A 7,996-nucleotide genomic window follows, 5' to 3' on the forward strand; every position below is an offset into this window, starting at 1 on the left:
ATCCTACTTTCAAACTGGAGTGAGCTGCAGTGGTGCAGATCACACCTTTCTCATTTACAGCAAGGGTTTTCATCATGGCAGGTACACAAATTCCCAGTGTGGATGGACAACACCTAAGCTTTCATTCAAAAAAGGGGGAAGGGAGAGGAATGGCAAATTTATCCCTTGTACTTGAAAAGAAAACCTTCAAACTGCCAAATGGGTTTAGCCACTGCAGATTAATTTCCCTGTGTTTGCAGAGAGCCTAAAATAATTTCAAGATGGCCCCTATTAATCTCAGGTTTTAACAATGTTGACATTTAATTTGGACATGAATTAACTATTTCACTGCAAATCAAAGCATATAAGAAAAGAGATAGAGGTTCATAGTATGAAAATCTACCCAATTTACATGCGTGACACTGGGCAAGTTGCTTCACTTTTCTGTACCTCTGTTTTCCCTCCCAACTTCTTTTTCTACTAATCAAAAAGAAGCAAAGGCGAAGGAGCACAGCAAGGCATTGCGAGCTTGAGAACGGGAGTGCTAAACCCAAGAGCCTATCAGAATACATGGTCATATTTTGAATACCCGCACAGTCTAAGCAGCACTGCCTTCCCGCACAACACCCTACCGTCTGTGGTGGTTTTCCTCTGTTGCGCTCATAGTAAGTTTGCTTACTGAAAGTATGAAGAAAGTACAGGAAACTGTCATGACACTGCTGCATCATCAGACTGTGGCTGTGAGCAGAGCACAATGTGGAGCCCAAGGAGGGTAAAGCAGAAAGCATGTGTGAACGGTATATAATGTATCCAGTCAGACCCTCAAATCTCTCTTGGTAGGACAGTCAGACTATTCTGTCTACATGCTCTCTATTCCTCTTCTTAGCTGCTGCTTCTTTTGTCATCTCCTCTTATAGTCTCTGCTTCATTTTTTTCCCTGCTGCCTCCTTATATTTGAACTAGCCTTCTAGACTCCCCATGTGGCACACTGACTTCCTGTCTTTCTTCAAGGTTCTCAAAACTGATTTCTCCCACAAACTCTTGTAGCAGCCACAACCTCCTTATTCCACGTTGGCCTTATTTACTGTAGCACAATGACTGCCCAATCCTCTAGGTGCTAAACATTGAACAAACATAGACCCCCAAAGAGCATACAATGACTTGTGAAGGGTGGAGAACAGTGGCTTAGGGAGAAGTAAACCACCAAATATAAACATTTTTAATGCATGTTATCTATTTGTAGTTAAAAAATTGCAAAAGTGCACTTCAACCTTTGATTGCCTGATTTGTGTGTTGCAGGTGCACTGGAGTTTTTGTATAATTTTATACCAATTCATTACTTTAGCTGATAATCTCTTTATGGGAGAACTTCCATCCTGCAAAGATTTACTCTTAGGCTTAATTGTATAGAGCCATTGAATTAAGTAAAACTAACAGTGCACAAAAAGTAAGTAATGTACATAAGTCTTTGCAGGATTTATGCATGCACATAAATTTGTTCAGTACATTCTAGCTATTTCACAGTGCATAGTACACTTACAATTAAAAATCATGTAGTATAGCAGATTTCCATGATCCCACATAAATTTAATTTGGTCAAATTTTCACACAAGACTCCCAGGGAATATTTGTAGAATGTAGCTATTAAAATACAGTATTTCAGTATTGCCCACCCTGAACAGTTAAAAAAAAAATCATGAATCAGGCTCTCAAAATCATGAGAGTGGCTTAAAATAATGAGATTTTTTAAAATATTAAGTTTTGGGTTCCTTTTATTTGCCTTCTGCTGCCTGAGCACTGGGATTCACATTTTCAAGTTTTTCTTTGGAATCATGAGGATTAGAAACTTACTTCTGTGTTTTAATGAAAAGCTGACAGGCTCAGAGAATAACCTGATTGCAGCATCTGGGGCTTTAAGAAAAGAAAAAAAATCACATGACTTGTGATAAAAATCGTAAGATTTTGTGATGCTGATATTGAGTCAAATATGTATATTTCTTTTTGCAATGAAAGTAAGTTATTCAGCACTCACATTTAAGAGCCTGATTCTGAACAATACCATACTTAGCACTTACCACTCACACAGAAATCCCAACTCTAATTGCATTTTATGTTTTAATGACTCAGACATTTTATTGTATTTTGTAAATATCAGAAGAGCTCAGACCTTTTTATGGTCTCAGGAGCTACAGATTAATTAAAAAAAACCTGGCATCAAGCACAAAACTGCAGAAACTAAATCCTTCCACGTCTTCCAAATGCCACTATTTTTATTACACTCTTATACTTTACAAATTAAAAAACCTAAGATGCTATTTCATTGCTTTATTACAAAGTGCTCCTGGCACTAGAAACATGTTGCCTCGCTTTAGCTAGGAGTGCATTTTTCGATGTGTCAGGTTTGCTTAAACAAAATTGCCAATGGTTTCTTAAGGGATGAAACCCTAGCTGCTACAATGTCTTTGTCCACCTAGAAACAAAATGGCTGCATGCCGATGGTGGATGGCCCAGGGGACTGCTAATAAGATACAGAAGCTTTCACCTCTAATTTGGCGGATTGAATACACCTCCGCTCAACAATAATGGAAATTTGTTAGATGGGTGATGTGAAATGAGCCTGATAGTTTCAGTCTAGTTCCTAATAGGCAGGTGTCCACACAGCAAACCTGCTGCTAATTGCCATGCTTAGTGGCAGGCTCATCACAGAGAACAACGAGTGGCTGGGCCACATGGAATGACCTATGCTTTCATTGCTCTTTCAGGTTTGACACATGAGAGGAGCTGGAGGACATGCAAAGCTTGCCCTGCCATTGTTCTGTGGATCAAGAAATTCATTCTCCCGAGCAGTTCATTAATCATTTTTCATGAGCTCAGTTCTCACATATATATCATTTCTTCTTTTTGGCACAGACATCAAGAACCATGGGGAGATTATACTAACAGGGACAGAAAGATGGGATCTTTATGACAAGCTGCCATTTTCACTCTACCTCACAGCACACGCAGAACCTACATATGATGGTTGGCATAGGCAAAACACACTCCATGGCCAAGGCTAAATTGTAGTGTCCCACAAGAAGTCTGTGTAGACGTCCTACTAACAAAATTAAATCTCTCAGATAGAAGCTGAATCTCTTCTTGTCACGTTGACAACATAGGAATTATTGCCATTAGTATGTATGTCAGACATACATGATGTACCCAGCCTTGTCATTTGTCAGATCAAGAGAATAACAAACATTTAGAATAAGGAGCTGCAATTGTTTCTGGAGTGTGCTTTGGTAGTCACCAAACGCTTACACAGTGATAGCTAATGTTTTCCTTACTGACTGATTTACATTCCTGGATCCTTGTCTGAGTCTTCAGAGGTCACAGGTACACAGCTAAGGTGGCCAGTTTCCTTCTATGACTCTGGGAGCCATCATCCATTTTAACATAGCAGAGAATAGCTTAGGTCTCTTTATGAGGCAAGAGGAGACAAGTTTGACTGGTGGAACTCCTTTGCTCTCCAGGTATTGATGGGTTGGACTTATCTGGAGGGGTGAGGTAAGTCAGGATGAAAAAAAGGAGCATTGAACAGAATCCAGCTTTCCGGTAGAGGAGGAGCTAGATGACTGCTCTGGTAGGAGGGAATAATTTGGCCTGTTGCTTAGCAGACAAACCAGCAACACTGAAAGTGTGCTGCTAACAAGAAGAGAGAAAGCGAAGGATTCATGCGAATGGAAGGGAGTGTGGATAGCTGACCTTGGCTCTGGGTTTCTATGAGTTTCTTGTTGGAAGTTGCTTTGCTGATAAGAAGAAATTATGAATTCTTTGCTGTTGCTAGGGAATTTTTTGACCCATTAGGGGTTATGTGCTTTGTTTTGAGCTATCTATAAAAGAGATTTGTTAGAGTGTGCACTTTGGAGAAGTTCTGAAATAGATTTCAATGAGCTAAAAGACTGACACCAAACTCCGCAGTGGCTTGGAGAAAGGTTGGCCACTGGAAACCCTGCTGCTGACTACTCGATACACCTCAAACTTTGGGTAACTATAACTGGGTTGCTCTAGATGAGACTATTGCTATTGTAGATGTGTGCTTTGTACTTAATCAAAACAAGGATTTGGGGGTGAAAGCACTCTTGTGTGTACCAATTGTTTATCAGATGGAGGTGCTGTGTTCCCCACTGATTTATTTCCTGTTGCCACCTGGAAAACAGAGACTAGTTACCATGGATATGGGTTCAGAAAACCTCGGGTAACATAGTGACTTAAAGCAGAAGGCCAAACCCTCTGTATTGGGATGCATTTAACCAAATGTTAATAAGTACAATTCATACTGCATGATGTTGTATTCTGCCACAAGGAAGTCTCCACTAGTAGATAAAAAACTAACACTTATTGGGTTTATAACAATACATAGTATAATTAGCTCAACAGACTCTTCATGAATCTGAGTCTTCTACCCTCTCCTCCTCTCTTGCTGATTGCTTTCAGTCTTATCCTGCTATGAGGGAGACATTTGCTATTAACACCTCCCCCCATAGGATACTGCTGATAGAAAAATAGTCACCATTTGTTGATTTGTGGTGTTGGGTTCTTGCATGAGAAACAGAGTTTGTGGGAGGACATGAAGTCAGAACCTCAGCTGTGGCCAAAGAATCCTCAGCACATGCAAAGGTGGGTTGTTTGCTCTCCCGAACATGGGCTCCTGTCTGCTGGCCTGTGCCAGTAACACAGATGAGAAGAACCAGAACCTCCTATTCCTACTAGTGATTAGGACCTCTTAAAAAATCCACAATTTTCCTGACCACTATCATCTTGTCATGTTATTTAAATTATAGTATATGAATGTACATTTGAAAGCCACCCCACTTTCCACTTAAAAATAGAGCATTTCACAGATCAAATGCTCAGCTTGTTGGTTGTCTGGATGGTCATCAGGGCACTAATTATCTCTACAATCTGTATCATCTCTGGAGCTGGATGGTTCCCAGATAAATTGGGACAACTCAATAATCTGCTCTAATGTACAACATTATACAGATAAAGGGCAGGTTGTAATACCCTTACTCACAATGAGTGGTGTTCTACTCCACTTACACATGGTGAAAGGTGTTATTCAGCATGAATAAAGATATCACAGTCTGGCCCAAGATACCAATCGGTTCTCTCCTCTGCAGAGCAGAAAGGTCCTTCCAAGCTAGTGTTGATTGTCCTGACACTCCAGCATGGTAGAATGACCATGCAGAGAAGTAGCTGATGTAATACACGAGAAAGCTAATAACTTCAGTTGTCAGTATGATGAGTCCTTAATTCTTCAGCCCATTAAGTGTAGGCTTTTCACAAGGTTCTGTAGCTTTTCCTGGCAATGTTCCATTCACTCAGAACAACTCATTCTTCTTGGCGCTGATATTTGATCAATATTTTACCTTCTATATTGTCAAAAAAAAGTATGGGATTTTCACATTTTTGCCAGCATCCATTATATAATTAATACACCTGCAAGTCCCTCTTCAGTAACAAAGCAGAACTAGTCTGGATTGGTAAAGCAGACACCTACATGTAAAGACTTTTCTCTCATTTCCTCCCAAACCTCAGATTTTTTCCCTTTGGGAACACATCGATGATGAGCCAGATTCTGCCATCCTTATTCACACTAAGGAATACCTTCCTTTGACATTGCAATGACTGGGACTACTTGGTGAAGTAAGGTCAATGGGTCTGATCTAAGGCCATGATCTATTGTCGAGAAGACAATAGAAAGACTACCTCCATTGAATCCATGGGCTTTGGATCAGGCCTTCAGTAAATAAAGGTCACAGAATCTGGCCCTTCATATTTAAAGATTTTAACAGAAATTGTTTCCTAACTGAAGGAAAAATATTGCAGTTTCCTAATATATGGTTAAACATGGCAGAGGTTTTATTCCAAGTGGGTATTGTCTAGTTTTAGGATGAGGAGCAGCTGAATTTGTTATTTTTATATGATTGTGTTTTTAAAATACAAAGATACCTAAAGTCCTTTTGTTATACTTTTTTTTATAAAGAGAAATAAACAGAAAATAGATAAATAAAAATCTCAGGACAGATTTTTCTCTCATGTCTAGTGATGTAAATCAAGAAGAATTCCATTGGAGTTTATGGAATCAAAATGGTGTAAGTGGGACTAGAAGCAGGTCTATTGTGTTTACATGACAAGTTATCTCTTGTTTAGTATTGGGACCAGACCCAGGATTTGCTTAGAGCTGAGGAGTCATTCATTTAAAATCACAGACCACTCTGACAGCATTATGCTAGTTATTTGTTAAAATGGTTTTCATTAGGTTGTTTGAATAATAAATTTGGAATCAGAGAATCCAAATATAGACTGAGAAGCACACTTTCAAACTTGAAATAAACATCTCAATTCTTTTACTTTTGAGAAATAGATTTTAGTAAAGAATAACTTAAGAATCAAGGTCTCCTCCGGCCCTCTGTTAATGGCAAAAGTCATTGAGAAGTGAAGTGAAGCTATCATATATAAATCCAAATCCAAAGTAGAGGGTGGTGAAGCACTGGAATGGGTTACCTAGGGAGGTGGTGGAATCTCCTTCCTTAGAGGTTTTTAAGGCCCGGCTTGACAAAGCCCTGGCTGGGATGATTTAGTTGGTGTTGGTCCTGCCTTGACCTCCTGAGATCTCTTCCAACCCTAATCTTCTATGATTCTATGAATGTACTCACCAGTTACTGTTTTATCATGTGTGTTGGAAACTAGAACTCCTTTCAATAACATGTGGGGTTTCTTTCATTAATGTTTTGGTTCAAACCTGATTAGGAAATATTTTAGAACATGTGAATCTATGGATAAGCCATCTTATTATTTGTATTATAGTAGCACCCAGAGGTCCCAAATGAGATCAGGGCCCCACTGTGCTAGGCTCTGTAGAAACACTTAAAAAGAGACAGTTCCTATCTCAAATTGCTTATTGACCTATGGAATGAAGTCATGGAGATTTGAAGGTGCACATCACCTTCCAGGACTGGCTCCATAGATATGTTTCATTGTGGAAAAGGCAGCTACCTGGCTTTAGGAACATGGCATTTCTTTTTCCAATCGGTCCCTCTCAACTGTTTTCACTGGATTTGTATTAATTATCTGTACTTGGTAGCACTGCGGAGTCTCAGTCATGGACTGGGATCCTATTGTACAGGGCTCTATACAAACTCAGAACGAACAGGAAGTTCCTGCTGACAATCTAAGTATTGTTTAACTTTAAAATAAAATATTACCCGCATTGGAAGTGGGGAGGAAGAGCATGAGATGTAATCATCTCATGTCATTACTGATGAGGTAGCTCTTTCCACTCAGCCTACGGAACAATTTGTGGCGCTCAACGGGGACCTGGGCACTGGGACAAAATAATAACCATACTTGATGCTTTTATAGTGCTTGTCATCTGAATCAATTGATCCTCACAACATCCCTTCAGCAAGGTAGCAAAGTATTGTTACATGCAATTTACTAAAGAGCAGACTGAATCAATGAGAGGTTACGTCACTTGCCAAAGGTTGCACAGTCAGCGGCAAAGAGATATCAAGAGACCAATTGCCTGTCTCGCTGTTCTAACTACAGTAGTAGCCAAACACTGAGTGACTCCCAGACAGATGCTACTACTATTAATAATGACACACTTACCAGCACTTCTTATCTTTGCCATCTAGTTAAGTCTCACAACAGCCTTGCGAGGGTGGTATTACCTAACCGTCATCTTTTATAGATGAAGAAACGTGGGAGGGGGAAAGAGAGGATAAGGGGTACGTTTTCAGAAATGCTGAGGCCTGGCTTCCCTTTTTGTGGGGAATAAACCGAAGCAGAAATCTGAATACCTGTGCCTCACTGCCTGCCTGATTTGTACCCACAACTGGATCCAGGGGCCAGATCCTCAACTGGTTTAAATCGGTGTGGTTCTGTTGATTTCAGCTGGACTGCATTGACTTACACTAGCTGAGGACCTGACTCATGGTATAAATTCCAGGAATAACAGTTCCACCCACAC

This window comes from Mauremys reevesii, linkage group 15 (genome assembly GCF_016161935.1).
Source record: "Mauremys reevesii isolate NIE-2019 linkage group 15, ASM1616193v1, whole genome shotgun sequence".
NCBI lineage: Eukaryota > Metazoa > Chordata > Testudines > Geoemydidae > Mauremys > Mauremys reevesii.